The 19451-nt window shown below is 37.7% G+C and overlaps 1 protein-coding gene across 2 annotated transcripts in view; it reads left to right on the top strand.

Annotated features, from left to right (window-relative positions):
• CDKAL1 (CDKAL1 threonylcarbamoyladenosine tRNA methylthiotransferase) overlaps positions 1–19451 on the top strand; it is a 629213-nt gene that overhangs the window by 503403 nt on the left and 106359 nt on the right. The gene's annotated exons all lie outside the window — the stretch shown is intronic.

Raw genomic sequence — 19451 nt, forward strand, 5'->3', positions numbered from 1 at the left:
TTATTTTTTTTTTTGGTTGATTTTTTTCTTAGCCAACACTGTAGTGATGGACTTGGTTTTTGAATTGGTAAGGATAGTTCCAGCTCTTGGTTCTCCATTGCGCCTGATAGAAAGTTATTTTCCTAAATAAAACCCCTAACAAAAAGCTGTGTAGAGCATTATATCTGAAATGTCCACTGACAAAGGTTTTACTACACAGAAGACTAAATTCTGTGGTAACCCCTGTGTATTATCCCACAGCTTTATATACCCATGGCCAGTATTGACTGATTTACACCTCATGCTCTCCACTTCCTGTATTTGGAGAATTCTCAGATCTTTTCATTTATAAGCATTTCACCATGTATTTGTAAGAGATAAGTCTCTTTAAAAGAAAAAGAATGACTGTTTTTAAAGGAAATGCTCAACACCACATCTTCCTAGGGAAATATATTACAAGATTTCTGAGAGTTGTGCAAAACTTCTATATCATGTAAGGTTCCAGTAAGACTGTTAATTTGAGGTGATTTCAGAAGCAAACAAAAATTTGCACAGTTGAATTGCTAATGTAAACTTAAATCTTTATCTATGAATTTACAAGGAGACATGTGGTGGGGATTATTTAACTAGCCAAAATAAGTAGTGTGAAAGCTACTTTCCTCAGTTGAGAATGTGAAGATGTCTGGATTCAGGAGGAAAAAATCATGCCAGTTGTTCATAGAAGTTGAATGAATTTGGATAGCTTCTAGTGTTTCTATAGTGACCAACTGACTTAAGCACCAAAAATTAATAGAAGAGGTGTTTATGCTCCATATGACCATGGCAATATAGGATACTAAAAATCATGTCATTTGAAGTCCCCTTTTTGAAGTTAAATCGATCACTTTGCAGAATACAGCAATTTTTTTGAAAGAGTTGAGAGAGTTAGTAGTGTCTGCTAATGCAAACGGAAGGTGCAGGCTGATAAGTAATACAACAGCGAAAGGGATGAGATTGGCCAGATTTCTGATTGAAAAGTTGCATTTTTTAGATGAAGCCATGTAATTAACATAAATGCAACAGTGGCTAAAGTTAACATTGAACAACAACAACAACAAAAGCCTGTGACAAATCAAAGGTTTTGCTTGACTTGTCTAAATTTTGCCCACTTCTAACATTTTAAAATTCACAGTTAAGGGAAATTCCATTATTCTTTTATTAGAACTCTTAATGGAACTTAGCCATTTGCAGCTTCTACCGGCTTCCTCTTCATATCCTTTGTGGCATTGTATCAAAGTCACCTCAGATTGCTTTGGCTTCCCCTGTGAAGACTTCATTCCTTTACAAATTAGTCATCAGGCAATGAGGAACTGAATATAAATGCTAGATGGAGTTCCTTTTGATCTTTGCTTTAAGATTGGTAATAAATTGTAAGTAGCTAGACTGCTTGCTTGATGAGTGATTTTGAAGCTTCCAAGGTTTGGCATGTTGGCATTCTGTTTTATTCTGTGTGTGAAGTGAGGGAAAAGAGAACCGTTTCCACCGAAGCAGCCCCTGCCCCTTTGAAGCCTCTCCCCATTTTTCCACACTCCGTCAGGGCAAGTCTGAGTTACTTTTAACCTTGTCTCATGTTGATTAATGTCCACAAAGACTAGAATCCGAGGCACTGAGCAGTAAGCACTCTTTTCTCAATTTCAGAACGTTCCTTTCCTGATAAATAAAATAATAGAAGGTTGTGATTCAAATTACATTGTCATTTTAGTTAACCAAATATGTTCAAACAAATTAGTCTTCAAGACAGATAGGTTTTAGTTTAAAACGTTTTGGTTAAAGTTGGTTTAAACATCTCATGCTCAGAGATGTGCCTGGGGTTACCTTTAGGTTAAATATATGCATATATCGTAAATGAAAGCTTATATAACAAAATATAGGCTGACTAGGATTTGCTTTAAGAAAGAATTCAAGGAGAGGAGTGGATAGGTAGAGTGAAATAAGGTTGGCCATGTGTTGAGGATTATTGAAAATGAATGATGGGTTTGTGGGAATTCATTATTCTATTCCGTGTATTTTTTTCTATATGATTGAAATTTTCCATAACAAAAAAAGATGCGAAAAGTAAAATAAACTGTGGTCTGCTCCTTGGAGTGAGTGTTACAATGTTCTTTTCCTCTCTAGCTAGATTCCTTTTATTGTTAATGTTTCCCTTGATGTCATTTTTACCGAAGAAAGGATACTCCACATTTCAGTGGGTTCATTATGCTGAGTAAACTCAGAAATACAACTCCTGTTCTTAAGTTGGCATAATTTCCTGAGGCTTCATCCCAAATTATAGTGGGTCACTTAAATGACAGCCTTGCCTACTAGACACTGCTAAAACAGTTGTAATTACAAAAGGTAGTTCGTAAAACCGTTTTGTTCTCAGGGAATCGGTTATATTTGCTCTTTTCTTTCCCCCCAACCAAGATTGCTCCTGCCTGACCCCAGATACAGGAAAGTCACCAGGATAAACAAACTGTGTTGTTTGAGTCAGGCCAGGTGCATTTCTTAATCGTGCCCGAAAGCCATTGTTTAGGTTGCAAATGGTCAGTTGATCTTGTCTTAAATGCTGTTACAAAAAGCAAAGAAAACTTAGAGCAAATGTGCACTCAGAATGAGTATTAAGGAAAATACCTCATCTGACGACAAATTTTGCTGGAGACTGGAAGAATTTCATTTTGGACTGTTATCTCTGGTTCCATGTCCATTTTAAAAAAAATGTTTTTCAGGAGTTCTTATATGATAGACTTACACAGAAAGACTTTGACTAAAGCTAAATTCCCACTTATCTGTCCTAATGAAAGACAACATTAGTGAAGGTAATCCAAAGTAACTGGTAATCTGATTGTATTTTGTACACTATATGCTTTCTTCTGTTGTTTTAATAAATACATAATAAACATAGCTTGTAATTTCCAAAAACACATCATACTAACTACCAGGAAAGGTTCAGGGCCAGAGGCTTTCTAGGTCACAGAAAGCCAACCTAGAATTGAGTTTTTCCTTCGGATAAGTCAAGGATAAGTACAGTAGGCTATAATCAGAACACTTTCATTAAAACTATGCAAATTAGCACGTGCTTTCTGTCTTTGGCCTGAAGGAAATATTGCCATGCATGTAAAAGATGTCTCTCTCTTTCTTATTTCCTTCCTTCCTTCTTTTCTTTCTTGTTAGATTTTATCAGAATTATGTGTTCAGGGGGATATCTAGGTTTATGACCTAAACACAGATGTCTGTAATCTGCTAATGTAAAAAGCTATTATAAAATATGAACATGCTTGGAAGGAAAAAGTTACAAAATTCTGTTTAGGTTTATAGTGGTTTTTAACATCTGCAAAGTCGACTAAGTTCCTAGACACACTTAACCTGTATGAATTGACACATACTCAACCATTAAAAGTCAGTCTTTAACAGGTTGTCACTATTAGAGTTTCTGTATTTTGTAAAATGGGCTTCTCATTTTCTTTTAGACTGTTGTTATTTTAATAATTTTCTACGTTTTTAGACATAAATCAGTGGACACACATGAGAAGTAACATTACTATGTAGCTCCTGTGTTGGTGAAGTAAGCTTTTTCTTATGATGACTAGTGTTATTTTAGTAATTTTTCTACATACATAGACATATATCAGTTGAACTGTAAACAAATGCATATGTCAAAAAAAACAGCTATGTATAAATATTCTTGACATAAGTTAACATATGAGTAGATAAAAAACAAACCTTAGTGCTTTACTCAACCAGAGGTCTTTCATGTAGCAATCTCAGCTATCTAACACACAACTCAGAACCTACAAGTAAGCCAATCTGCGCCCAGACTGTCAAAATTATTGTTTAATTCTCTCTTCCCACCTCATTACTTCTTCAGTCCCCTCCCCCTTCCACAAACAGTCCACTTAAAAAAAAAAAAAAAAAAAAAGCTAGTTCTAATAAACAAAGATGCCTGGTTTCCCAAACCACAGTCAACCCTAGCAGCCCAGCCGTTAAATAGAGGGTGGTTATTGCTTCAAGAAGTCAGAGCCCCATTAAGAAGTGGCAGCATACTAAATGAAGGCAAGGCCAAGGCTATAAAAACTATAAGTCATTAACAGAGGAACTCTAAAAATGCAGCTACCCATAACCACTTAATTTGGACCCAGGTACCCAAATATCCCCCTATATTTTAGTAGTCTCACAGTAAAATAATTGGGCCTCAATTACATCAAGAAACAGTTGTTTTGTTTTAAAATAGTAGAGATGTTTATAAGCTATTTTTAGGAACATTGATATTTTAAGACTAAATTGTTTATCTTGAGAACTCTCTTAGGAGCACCTGGTTCTTAAAAATGTTCGATAAAGGAAGTATTACTATAGAGAGTGGTTTAATGAAAGAGAAATAGCGAAAGTGGTTGAATGTGTGTTGGTGGTTGGGTAAAAGACACAAAATTTTGTGAGCATAAACGATGAGGAGGGTAGAATCAATATTTCCCCAAATTATTCATTTATATAATTAAATACTGTAAAGGTATTAAGTCTTTGAGAATTATTATAAGATATTTTTATCTTAAACATTATTCTAGGCATAACTTGAGTGGAATAATTAATGTTACTGGGTCAGCACAGTCCATTTTTAATTGCAGTGTTAAATATGCAAAAATATTGGTATGTGTTTCCATATTCTACAGGTCCTAAGACTACTGTAATACCTGTTGTTAATGCAAACATGTCTGGGAATCCATATCTTCTACTCGTGTACCATGAAATATAACAAAAAGTGCACAACATTTTCTGCAGCTCCTTTTGGACTGGAGCATACAGCAAAAATCGATTTCAAAAGTCTTATGGGGAAAAACAATCTTGGTTTCTACCACTGTCCTTTCTTTCTTAAGAGACCAATATTCTCTGTGACATCAAGTTTTGTAAATACATATATCATGCCTCCAGAAAAAGGAGCAGTTTCTTTTTGGAAATGATGTATTGATTTACATTTCTCCATTAATCAGATTTGTCTAGTGATTTCAGATAACAAAAGTCACTTTGCCCCGTTCTTTATGTTTGAAGAATAATGGCCATTTGACTCAATCCTGAGGCAGCCACAGGATTGTCAAGCCTTCATTATCCCCTGTGCTTTGAGTAACATAATGTAGCAACAGAGCGCTTTGAGTTGTTCTAGAGAGGGAAGTGGGAATTTGGATTATTGCCTGCTGGCCCCGTTGAGCTTTGAGCTATCTGCTGTCTGGAAATAGCAAATGCCGTTTTTAATGGATCCGGCACTCTACAATAGCCAGATTTTCATGGCACATGCAGATAAAGAAGCAAGTTATTGATTTGGCATGTTTGTGCCATGCTGAAAACAGTTCCCTGCAGCAGATTGTCCAAAGCCATTTGTGCACTTAACTCTATTCCCCATCTTTGGCAAAGACTAAAAACTGTTTAAAAGGTAATTTTAGTGATGTTGCTAAATATCAGAAACAATTGGATCAATGTCTAATTGAGTCCCTTTATTGTTATATTTTCACATGTCATCCTGAAATCATGCTCATGTTATGGCCTTGAAACACAGGGAAGTGAGCACTTCAGTAAATATTAAACCCATTTGTTGGCCCAGTCGTCTCTACTCTAAAGCCAAATGAATGACTCAGCCTCAAAATACAGGGCATACTAAATAAAGGAGCTCTCTTGATGTAAACGCTGTACTTTCATTTGTTAAAATAATCTTCCCTCTCAAGGTGACCATATAATTCTTACAGAAGATGCGGATACAGTTCAGCTGTTTGCTGCCTCAACAGCGGGTATCTGTAGCTACCCTTTTGCTTTCTGACCTGTGCCAATTAACATAAGACCAGGTCTTATATTAATTTTTGCTCCAAAGACACATTAGAGCTGATGGTCTAGGTCTTATTTTCGGGGAAACACGGTACGTATTTTTTCTCTTTTTCCTTCTAACATGGCATTGTTCTAAAAATTAGACATCTTTTTACATGTTAGTTAATTGTGTTACTGTATCTGCAGGGATAGGTGGTATTGGAAGTATGTGTAACTGGCAGAGATTTTAATGTTGTTGAAGTGATATACCCGGGACCTGGAGAAGCCCGCATTCTCTGCCAGTTATCCCGAGGATTGACAAAAAGCACTGAATCCGAGTGGATGATTATTATTATTCTTAAACTATTCAAAGTACACCACATAACTGACCCTATCCTCAAAGCTTAACATGCACACAAATTTATCAAATTTATCTTTATACCAACACTGTAAGATGAGTACTCTTATTATCCCCTGTGTTACAGATGAAGAAATTGTGGCATGGAGAGATAAGGTCAAGGTCACACAGCTCACGGGTTACAGAGCTGCTTGGCCGCAGAGTCCCTGCCTATCACCCCTATGCCACCCGTGCCATAGCTGACACTCCACAGTGTAAGACACGCTAATAAAAGGTGGATTGACAAGCAGCGCACGGTCAAGGTTGAAGTGGGCCTTCTTACCTACTTCTGTCTGCCTGACTCCAAATCTAAATCGAAGTAGGTAAGCTTTATGTGGAAATAGAGGTGTGAGACGCAGTAAAGAGAGACAGAGGACAGAGGTAGACAGGGGAGGAGCCTTGAATATTCCATTGAATGACCTCTCTGTAAAGCAGAAATATCCATGTGTTTTTGATGAAAATAATTTTCTTGCTCATTTTCATTGTTTTTGATGAGTAATTAAACGCTTGCTAAACAGAAGTTGTAATATAATGTCCTGTTTGCTAAATTTAGTCAAATGCAACTGAAGGCTGCTCATTTTCATTGTTTTCAGGTTTTGAAAATTTAAGCAGACCACCTTTTTCCAATATTAAAAATCTTAAATACCTTTGCTAAGCATGCTTTGATTAGGCCATGTCCCTTACATACGTTGCAACTTGAGTATAAGAATATTTATGGCTGTTATTTTCTGTCAAATTGCTTTATTAAAAGATTCATAACAACTTAAAAAAAAAAAAATAAATAAATAAATAAATAAATAAATAAATAAATAAAGCAGAAATAAAGCAACCAAGCTTATCCTAAAACCCCCACTCCCACCTCCACTCTTCCCCTGCCTGATTAATTCACCATCAGCCTGGGGCAAAGGAAAGTGGATTTAAGCGGGACTTCAGAGCTGATATGAGCAGAGACTAACACTGCCAGGAACTCTGTTTCTAATAGAGCCCCGTCTCACACGCTTTGCTCCCCGAATCCGCTCTGTGGAGGTGAGGGTGGGGCAGGTTGGCAGCACAGTGGTTCTAGCCAAAGGACTGGAATTCTTTCGGACCGACACAACGGGATGTCCAAGCCAGAGCAATAGAGTGAGTCAGAGCCTAAAAGCCTGAAGCACTGAGAAAGACTGAGGAGAGAATCACTGAGGTCATGATACATGCAGCTGGATAACGGCAACAGGCAAGTTAGAAACAGGCAGAATGCTGTCCTGTCCCGTTTATCAGGACACCAGCTAGCATTTGGGACTGCGTTCTATGGGCAGCTGGGGTCATGACGCAGAAGATGGACCTTTTTCCGGGTCGCTGCTGAAGAAGATCCTTTCCCCTCTACCACCCAACCCAAGCACTCCCAGGAATATTAGCAATAGGGAAAAGGCAAAGCTCATGATCAGATCCTTTGCTAACATTCAGTATAAAAGCATTGATTAAAAAGATAATCAAAGGAAGATCTACAGAGGTATAGCAGTTACTGTATTTGCAAATGATTTATCAATTCGAAAAATAACTGTTGCTGCTGTCATTGGTTATACGCTGCCTCTGTGAAGTTCACTAGCATAAGGAAGAACGAGGAAGAACGAGGAGTCGGGGACAAGGACCTGCATTGTACGTACCAAGAGCAGAGAATGTGTCTGTACCACCCATCCCTGGGCAGCTTGTCTCCCACTTCTCACCAGCCCCCCCACTGCTTTTCTTCTGTCATCAGTCTTTTCACCCAGTTAAAACGCATCACCATTCTTACAGCCTGCCCCAATGCTTTTTTTGTGTCTCACCACCAGTGTGCACCACCCCTTACCAACCTTTCCCATCTCCAATGGGACAACAGACTTGGCTAGGACACAATCCACTCGATAGGTTAGGGTTGCCAGAGTTAGCAAATAAAAGTACGGGACACCAAGTTAAATTTGAATTTCAGATAAACAATGAGTATTTTTTATTAGTATATAAGTATGTCCCGTACAATATGTGTGACATGTTTATACTAAAATTTTATTCATTTATCTGAAATTCATGTGTAACTGGGTGTATTATTATTATCTGGCAACCCTCATTGCATGTCATTACAGATTTCACTTTGGCAAACTGAGATAGAAAGATGAAAAGGAAAACATCTGAAAAGGAGAGAAATAAAACATTATTTTAAAACCTCCCCTGTATGTAATGTGAAGGATCTGAGAAAATTGGTTCTATTCCTCATGCCATCCTTATATACAGTGCCTGGTCTCCCGGTCAAAGGCTAACCCTTGTGTCAGATATAGTATTAAAACATTTCATATTTTAGCTCAGAAGATAATACAACTTACTCATTTGACTTTGGTTCTCTAAAATCTTAGGACAACATTTTACCCTGAGAAATCTGTCTGGACAATTGCTTGCTTCGAAGGCACACAGAAGTTATATTTCTGTTATATATATATCCATACCTTATTTTCAAGGAAGAAGAATATTCCCCCTGAAAAGCATCCTTTGTTTCTCAGCAATGCCTTCTTAGTACAATGAATGACTTCTTGGTAGCTAAAGTGATTTTCATGAAGATGTCCTGAGAAACACTGATGCTGGCGGTGCTTAGAACACGGAATGTAGGTTGGAATCCAGTAGAGAAAGGAGGAAGCTAGTATTGCTGTGCTCCTCTGTAGCTCTGCGGCTCAAGTTTGCAGACTGCCGAGAGCCCTGTGATTGGTGGAGTGTGAGTTGATGCTGATTGTGGGATGGGCTCGCAGGTCCGGCCTGTATCTTCCTCAGCACATGACTCACGGCCCCTGCTAGGCCCCAGTCTCTGCCTGTCTGGTCTCCTGTGATGACCAACCTTTGGTACAGACGGTGACTTGCGCAATTTCCAGAATTCTGTTGACAAAGAAGAGTGAAATGAAAGTATTTCCATGGGCCTATAACTCATTCTCTCTAGGGTTTTTGTGCAAGATTAAGAAGATGTGATTACAGTTAGCATCTCTGGTGCTTTTCTTATGTATCCGTTCACGCTCTTCTCTTGAAGTGGGAAAACTAGAGAGTTTAGCATATGGGGAGAAAATAAGTTAACCAGCTTCTTCTAACGATTGTTAATATTTTCCATTATTCAGCACTCTATCTTTGGGTGCCTTTCAGAATTCCAGAGATATTTTAAATCCACGTGTGTCAAATAAAAATAAAGGAGTTTTCAAAACTCAAGTTCTTTTTAATTTGACTCCATTATATGGAACACACATGGGTAAGAAAGGAGACTATTTCATTTTTAATTACTGCAAAGTAAAATAATCCAGCTGCTATGCATAAAACAGAAATCGCTAATTCAATTTAGATGTTTTTTTGGACAAGGATAATTTTAAAGCTGCTTGTTTGTCTTCGTTCCTCACTTTTTATTTCTTATCAACACTCTGTTTTTTCTAATTTAATTTAAAACAAAGTTTTAAGTTGATATGATTAAGGTTTTTTGGTTTGCTCTCTCCCTCAGCCCTGGGGGCCCCTTCCTTTCTATGTTTTTTTTTAGTTTGTCTCTCAATGCCAGCTGATTAGCTTCTCCTATTTTTTTGTTTTGTACTCATATTTATTGTTGTTCCACATACTTTTGCATTTCTCCACTTAATTTCTTAGATGTTCTTGCTTGTTACCCTCCATTATGTTTCTGCTTAGGGATGTAACTCTTCGGATCTTCAACATAGTAGATTCTGGTACTTGATTTCCCTTCCTTTGGAGATAGTAATATGAAATCAACACTGGGTTCATCCATTGTCCCTAATCTTAAACTACAGAGCTGAGAAGTCCCTTAGACACATAACCCCACCGCCTGCCCCCATTCCACCTCTACTGTACAGGTAAGGAAGAGGCCGCCTTGTCTTGCTGAAACCCAGATTAATTTCACCTTTTCTGCATCTTTTCTGATGCACACAGAGAATTGTATCTATGCCACCAAAATGACATGCATGTCTTTATTATCTGACTCATCATACTCTTAGAATTCAGTTCCATCTAGGATACGATGCTTATAATCCATGAGGCAGTAGGGCAAGATGGCAACAAATATTGCATTATAATTATTTTGCTCTGTTATAAACTTATTATTGACATAACTATTCCACTTTACTGCACTGTGGATGTCTTTAGGACAGGGGTCATATCTCACTTGTCTTTTTCTTCCCCTCCAGGAAAAATACCCTAAATTATGGACTAGAATGTGTTATATATATGAAGTGTATTTTATTTTTCTTTTGATCTACATACCATAACTATAAAAAGCACTTACCCATCATCCTACAGCAAATACAGGATAAAAGTCCTGTCTTTCAATTCCTAATTTGGGGCTCTGTCCATGTCACATAGTTGGCATGTTCTGGTAGTGATAACCACAGCTATGAGAGCAGGTACTAAGTATGTTCTCTGTTTTTAATTATAAAATAGGTAATACTTACACTTTACACCATCTTCAAAAAACGTCTCCTTCCTAACCCTGTCTTATAGACCCATGTTCTGCTTTCCAGAGGCAACCACTGTTTGTGTTTTTGTGTGTATAATTCTAAAGCTATTTTTTGCATAATCAAACACATACCTACATATATGTTCTTATATAGATATGGATATGCTTTTTTATTCAAACATTAGCATACTACAAATTATCTGTTTCTTTTTCACTTTATAGTATGTCTGGGAGATAATATCAATTGAGACATAAAGAGCTGCCTTGTTCCTTTGGTTTTAAATAGATATATATGTTCTATACCAGATATTTACCATCTTTATTTAACTAGACTCTTATTGCTAGGTCTTTGGGTGGCTTCTGAGCTTTGGATCTTACAGGCAGTGCTGCAGTGTATCATCTCACAAACATGCCATTTCATTCATGTATAGATACTAGCTAGGTGGTACATTTCTCGAAGTGGGATGGCTGGGTCACAAGGGCGTGCATTTCAATCGTGATCGGAATTGACAGATACCCGCTAAACAAGATATTCCAACGGATACTCCCATCAACGAGGCAAAACAGTGCTTGCTCCCCCACATCCTCCCCTACACACTGTATCAACTGACTTTCAAAATCCTTTCCTGTGAGGGAAAACATGGTATCTTATTATACAGAGGGTGCCAAAAAAATGTATGCACATTTTAAGAAAGGAAAAAAACTGTATTCTAATGGCAATACTTAATACTGATAACAAAAGATGAATACAAGTCATGTGTATACAGTTTTTTTGGCAACCCCGGTAGTTTTAATTTCTATTTCTTTTTTGAGTATAGCCACTCAGTTGTTAGAAATAGCCACAAAGATAGATAGAATGATTTGGTCTTTGATTTTATGTAGCTTCCTCCACATTCAAAACTTGAAGTTGACTCCTACACATACCAGCTGTGTGACCTTGCCGAGATACTTAACGTTTTCTTTACCTCTGTTTCTGCCTCCGCAAAGCAAGAATAATAATACTGTATGTATTTCATAGACTCTAAAACACTGTTAAGACTTGCCGTTAATTAAAGTGACACTGCCCATTATAATATTGAGACATCATTGATTAGAAGATATATCTCAAATTGAAAGATGCTAAAATTGTAAAGAAGAGATGTACATTTTAGAATGAATGAAATGTACTAGTACCTGCCTTATAGGAGTATTGTAAGGGTAAAATGGAGAACATCTGGACTAGCTCCCAGCACACAGTAAGTGCTCAGTAAATGTCTAGGACTATTCTTGCTGTAAAATGATAGTTACTAGAAAGCTCCACCACTAGTATTCAGCACATAGTACACTCTCAATAGCAGTTGCTGTTATTGTTATTAATGTAAAATTATGGTTATTAGAATGGAAGCAGGGATTTGGTCTGTTTTGTTTAACTCTGTTTCTCCAACACTTAAAACAGTGCTTGGCCTATGGGAGGTGCTCTATAAATGTTAGTTGATTCGAGAAGGTCATCTACTTCCTCTTCTAAAACTTCAGTCGAGGTATACGTAGAAATCTTAATTTTTCCTGAGTAGCAGATGCAGTGGTGTGGATCTTAGGGTTCTGTGGTCTTTCCTCTCCTCATCCCCGTACTCACCAAAACTTCTAGACCTTATCACAAACCACACGATTTCGTTTTTATTATAAAATAACAGCCCTGTGGAGCTCAGTGTAAACATTTAAAAGCGTTTATTTATGAACCCAAAAACTTTGAATACAAAGGAATCTTCAGAATATTTTTGGTATACTTTTTTCTCCCCTAAACACTAGTAGTCAAAGTGTGTTTCATGTCATCTACACAGGATCCTAACAAGAATTTTATAGGATTTGTGTAAGTCCTACATCTTAGCGCTTTGCATTTGTAAACTGGTTTTTTTGTAAACTGGTATACATTTGTATACTGGTTTTACAACTGAGGTAGTCTTGAATTCTTGTTATGCAGTATACCCACTACAGAAAGAAGAAAGGAATAAAACCTTTTGCTTTGAATGTGCCGTAATTTTTTTTTAACTGAACATGAGCTCTCGTGAGAAGTTTTTCCTTCTTCTTCCTGGCTAGAAGAATGTGGACTACAGGAAAGTCTGCATCTTCCTATCCTTCATACCGTGCTCTTTGAATTTTAGTATTTTTCACTTCAGCTGCTTGACTCGATAGCCTTTGCTTCATTTGACATGGTGATAGATATGCGAATGGTCCCTGCAACATAGGTCTCTCTCTCTGTTTCGAGTCTTTGAGAATTTAAAAAGTAATACTGATTTAGTGTCTTTAAAAAGAGGGCTTTCAGTATGTGTTTTTAATAAATATCTGTATGTATGTATATATGTGTATATATATGTAGGTGGATGGAAGGAAGCAACAAAGGGTGGGTGGTATGGGTGGATGGGTGGATGGATGGATGGATGGATAGATAGGTAGACAGACAGACAGACAGACAGACAGATATGCATGTCGTGCCTAAGATACAAACTCTGGCTAATATCAAGATTAGCTGGGATAACTTAATTCTTCACAGATACCCATGTTTTCTGGCTAATATTATTTTTCCCATCTTATAAGTGGCCTTAAAATTCTTTGAATGGCTTCAAGTGTACTGGAAAATTAATGTATTTGATAGTGCTTGAGTCAGAGTCTTGTTGAAAACTCAACCTGTTAGACCAGTACAGCACGTCCCTGCCCTCAGCCCTCTTGAGGAAGGAACTGAAGCACACTTGCTCTGTACAAGCATCTCAGTGTGGATGAAGGTCACTGCCACGTGCTATAAAAGTCCACTTTTATCACAGACCCATTTGTTGTTGTGTTTATCTGACTTTACAGTCACTTACCTTGTACTTACTTGAAGACGATAAGGTCAGCACCTGAAAGTTTGCTACAAAAAATTGAGGCAAACCTAATAGCTCCTACTGAAATCCTCCCACAGTCTGCAGGACGGTTTAGAACAACAGGTTAAAATTGCTGTCGAGCTATGACTAAATTAGTGCCCCAGAAGGTCAGCAGCTGCTATCACTTCAGGTCTGATTAGTGATTCAACATTCCTCTTTTGTAGTTGATGGGTTTAAACATTCACCGGTTTTCATTTCAGTTATAACTTGCAAATGTACTCATTTCTAAATCAAGACAAATGGTCTTAACTCATGGATGAAAAATCTTTCTCAAATTGAGTATTCATAATAAATTTTGAATATGTAACAGACATGTATTTTAAAAGTTCCCTCAAGGATTGCAAAACCCTTATCTAAGTGTATAATTTCCTAACATTTGGGTAATAGGTTCATAACGTAACGTAAGTATGTTAGTGTATTGCTCTCTACCACGGTTTCTTCTCCCCTCCCTGGCCTCACCCTCCAGGCTTCTCCTGATTTGTCTTTTTGACATCGCTGTTCCCCATTCACGATAGTATTCTGTTCCTTGAACACCCATGACTGCTCCCAGGCATCCCAAACATACATGCGGCAGGCTCCAGGCCATTTCCTTTCGGGTGGCACCTCAACCCTACTATATACAAGACTGAACTCATCTTCTCTCTCTGCTTCACACCCCTCCACCCCGCAACACATACGCTCTGTATTTGCTACGTGGATGAATAGTAACACATCTTTCTAGCTATTGAGCCACAAACCACAGTGTCATCCTGGACTCCTCCCTCTCCCTTTCCCCACTACTTTTGATTGGTCACATTTTTCTAACTCTACTCCTGTACTCCTGTAATTTATCTAGACTTGACCTCATCATGTACATTGCAGTTGTTTTTGTGTAGGCCCTTGGCAGTTCTCTGCCGGATTTCTTCATCTGTCTCAACACTGATTTTCCTATTTTCATTCCCACCGCCCTCCCAAACCTCAATCCATTCTTTCACTGCTTTGATGGGGATATTTGTAAAACACGGCTCAGACTGCTAATCCCCTGTGTAAAATGCTTCCACACAGCCCTTGGTCACTTACAGAGTAAAGTCCCAGCGTGATATGTAAGGTCCTCATGGCCCGAGCGCCTTCCCTTTCCCCTTGTACTCCAGCCCTACCAAGTTACATTCCATTCCCAACGACTCCACACTCTCTCTGTGCTCCCTATCTGTGTACAGCCTGTTTTCTGTTTCTGGAAGCTGCTGTCATCTCGTTCACCTGTTTCATCTTTCCTATGAGAACTCAAAGGCAGTCTTCCTTCTGGGAAGCCCTCCCTGCCTTCCTCTACTCCCCACCTCTCCAGGCTTAGGTGTCCCTTTTAGGGGCTCCCCCAACCTCATTGTCTTTCTGTTTCCTCAGATGACCCTGGATGTTTTAAGGACAGGGATTGTGTCCATAAGGATGGGGACAGGTCTGTAACCCTGAGCACTCGTGCAGTGGCTGACACATGGTAGATGCTCAATAAAACTTAAGGAACAAACGTGATTTTTTTAAATGTCTGACTGTCTCTTTTGCAGGGACTCCTGAATATATATCTCTGAAGCATCTTCTGTATTCCATGCACACACGGAAAATTAAAAAGCTTGTGGGGACAAGCAGTGGTTCCACGGGATTTCTATATTTCATATTTAATATGCATCTTTTCTATTCCCAGCTATGTTACGTTCATATAAAATTCAGACGAATGATTGGAAAGCAGGGTTTGCTTTCTTTTGCAGCTGCATAAAGAGTTTTGCAGCTGCATACAATCGCCTCATAGTGGAGAGATGCCCCTTCTGTACCAGAGGTTCACAAACTTGGCACGTTAGAATTACCTGGGGTGCTTTACCATATACATGTCTGCACAACTTGTGTGTATGTGTTGTATTGTTTCCAAACGTTCTAAGTGAGCAAATCACGTTAATCGGCTTCATGATAAAGTTACGCATTTCCTTCTCAGCGGAGCCCTTAACCCTATTCCTTTTCTGTATCTGCTGTCGGCTTTTTCCCCTTTTCCTGGCTCTTATCCTAAACCTTTACCATTTTCCTTAGCCCTCCTCATCCCTCACCCGTACCGGTATTGCGTGCATGTACATACACACTCAGACACACTGCCCCTTCATGAATTGGTCTACTTATATTGCTCAAACAGCAGACCTGAGTACACCATTTTCAATTTCTGGTTTTACCCATATTGTACTTAATCTGATAATGTGACATATCACTAAGGATCTTAATTGACTTATTAGATATTTTATTTAGGACTATGTTGTGAATAACCCAACTCATGCTGGCTTAAAAAGACAGTTTATATTTATAATTTACTGGCCTCCTTAATTGGACTGTCAAGGTAGATTCTGCCCCAAGCAAGGCTTCGTTCAGGACTCCCCTGGCATCACCGGTGGTAGCCTTTGCTGTATTACTTGGCAATCTTTGATATATTCCTCAGGCCCACCTCCTTGGGTTAGCAACGTGGCTGCCGCAGCCCTACTCCTCAGACTATCCAATAACAAAGAAGAGAGAAGCCCACTGTCCTGGAAAATCCATCTAAAGTTCCTTCAAACCTGATTGAGTACTGTGTTGATTGACATAAGCCAGTCAGGTTTCTCACCCCACATGCTGGTGGTGCAGGTAACTAGCTCAGACCACGTGGCTACAGCGTGAGGGGGGAAGGGCTGGTGAAGTCCCCAAGGCGTAAAGAATGAGTGCAGAAAAGACGTACAACCAATGTTCACAAGAATGCAGATTGTAAAAATATGTGTCTATTGGGTTTCATCAACATTTGAGCAATACTGTATATATTTAATTTGAAGTGTTATATATGTAATATATAGTAAAATTTCTGAGTCATATTGGAACTTGAATTTCTAGTGACATGAACACAGAAAAAGTAGTTATGTTCTATTTTTATAAGCAATATAAAAATTCACTCTTTCATTGAATTTGTGAGGTTTTTTTTACAAATAATAAAACTTAACTGCACTAAATATTAGAAGTATGCTATAATAGAGTCTGAAGAACTGACTTCAAATCAATATTGTGTCACTTGACTTTGGATAAGTTATTTTCTCTGATCACCAATTTTTTCATCTGTTAGATGCAGATATAAATAATACCTGTCTTATCTCACAGAGTCATTGTATCAAATGAGAAAATATGTGTTAAGGCATATAATAAAAGTCAGAGTTAACTTTTGTTTTTTTCCACTACCTCACTAAGTTGAGTTTACCTGGCCAAAGAAAATATTATTATAATTAAAATGTACTTCTGTTTTACTGATACATTGCCTTTATTACTTAAAACATGTTTCATTTTTATTTTTGTTTTTGTCTAAGGCCTCAGAGTGGCTTATATGAAAAGTACATAATAAGATGTTTTAGGACAAAATAAGAAGGGCTGTGTTGTTCACTCCCCAAATCTGAGTCATTGCTGCAGTTGAGAATAAAAGCCTGCTGTGCTCCTGGGAAGCAGAGGCAAACAAATAAACAGCTAAATGCACAGCTTTCATTTTGTAATAACGGAAAGTATATCATTCAGAGGACTGACAACCTTTTCTTAAGGCAAATCTCTAAATAGAATATATCCCATTAATCTTTCTATTAGGGGCACTGGACAGCATAATGGACCATTGTACCATAAAATTTATAAAACCCAATAAGCTTTGCAACTATTTTGGACAGTTTTCAGTAGAGAAGCACTCTAGCCTGGGTTTTAATGTCATTTTTCAGTCGTGTAATGTAGGCAATTTGCTTAACTTCTCTGAGTTCAGCTTTCTCATCTCTAAAATGGAGATTTAAAAAATAGTACCTACTTCACAGGATTATTATAAGGAGTAAGAAAGAGAATGTGTGTCGAAGAGATTGGTGCAGTGCTCTGAATGAGTAAGGGCTTACTAAATGTTTGTCCTTGCTACTATCAATTCCGTCAGTAAACATTTATAATTAGATATCTGCAAAAGAATATTACCGTGTTTCCCTGAAAATAAGACCTAGCCGGACCATCAGCTCTACTGCATCTTTTGGAGCAAAAATTAATATAAGACCCAGTGTTATGTTATGTTATGTTATGTTATGTTATGTTATGTTATGTTATGTTATATTATACACGGTCTTATTTTATAATAAAATTTTATAATAAAATAAGACCGGGTTTGTATTAATTTTTGCTCCAAAAGATGTATTAGAGCTGATGGTCTGGCTACATCTTATTTTCAGGGAAAGATGGTAGCAGTGAGGCAATTTTATTGTAATTAAAATATGCATGTGATTGAATACTAGAAAATATTACCAAGGTCCTTCAACTAGATAAAAATCGAACCAGCTGAAAATCTAAAGGAGAAAAATGAAAATGTTCTGGTTTTCTCTGAGCTGATTAAATTGTTCTATTTTTTTTTTTTAACAAGTCATTTTAGAATAGCACTGAGGCACTCCCAAGATTTCGTAACAATGAAAAGCCTGTGATGGGAAGGGTCATAAAGCTAACTAACATGTGTGACCCCAAAGGAGAACTTACAATTCACACTTTCACTAACAGTACCTGTACCTTGGAATACTGCTTAGATGTGTGTAGACTCATCAGTATATCGTAGACTAGTAGATGGGGTCTAATCATTCCCTTAAGTAAACAGTGTTGTCCTACAGGATATTATCTTTAAATTCTAACTCTAGCTTACCCAGAGGAAAAAAAGATAATTACACGGGTAACTCTAGGTATGACCCAAACTCAGATTACTTAGAATATTTACATGCTAATAAATTGGTGATAGATGCGTTTTTATGGTTGTCCCTTACATAGTCAAAGTATTAGGGCATGTATTTAGAATCATTAAGTGGGGGTAATTGTAAGATCAGCTTAATTCAGTCTCTTCTTTTTTCTTTCTTTTCAATTTAGATATGGAAACCTAGGTCCACAGGGGTTAAATTTCACAGGCAGTTGGCTAAATTAATAAAACTATACCTTGAAGTCAGATTTGCTGAGTCTGATAGGCCTTTCACTTCACCACACAAGATGTGGGTTTTTTTTTTTGTTTGTTTTGCTTTGTTTTTGGTGGGGGTTCATTATTTAATTTTGTGTAGCTATTATTGATTTTGAACATTTACATTCTACAAAATATGAACTTTTTTATTTCCAGTTATTCTGGCATTCAAAATTCTAGTACACTCCATCTTTCAGTGCACTGGACTTAACAGTTTCAGCCCCTCAGATTGATGGGAACTTGATTTGCCCAACTAAATATGAATTTCCAGATTACTTAGTAGCTTTCATCAGAGGCCATGCGTTCAGATCACGGAAGTTGCAGTGATACAGCATTACCCTACTACTGCTCTTGCGTTATATAGCCCTGCTGTGCGTTTCGAGAAAAGAAAGCAACTGTAACTTGCCCTTCTTACTTCTCTGTTGGTAGAAAGCTATAAAATTGACCAGGCTGGTAGTAGTTCTTTGCTCCCTGACAGACGTCTCCATAGCCAGCACCCAAAGAGCACCGTAGCAAGGGTTGGGAAAACAGAGTGGTGAGAAGAAAGTAAGGCAGAAATCGCCAGTGCCAGGACAAAGCTGCCAGGTAGAAGTGAATTTGATTTCTCTTTTGTCAGCAATACTGTAAGCCCTCTTACCCCTGGTTTTCCCTCTGCACAAGTGGCCGAAGTGGAACTAAAAGACATGTTCCAAAGACTAAGTAATGACACTGGGTAGTGTTTATGATATACCAAAGTTCAAAAGGCAGTTACAAAACAGTGTATTCAATATGATGCCAATATTATGTATCTGTGTTTCTGAATTTGTCTACCTTTTATATAATAATGATTTCTATGGGGATTAAAAGTAGTTAGTATTACTTTCTTTTAAAAAGACTGTGACTGCGCCAGAGAAAATTTGAATGCCTCTGGATTTTTAAAAATCTGGTTGGATCTTTTTATTTATTTATTTTCTGTATTGTCTGCTTTAAATG

This window comes from Rhinolophus hipposideros, assembly GCF_964194185.1.
Source record: "Rhinolophus hipposideros genome assembly, chromosome: 8".
NCBI lineage: Eukaryota > Metazoa > Chordata > Mammalia > Chiroptera > Rhinolophidae > Rhinolophus > Rhinolophus hipposideros.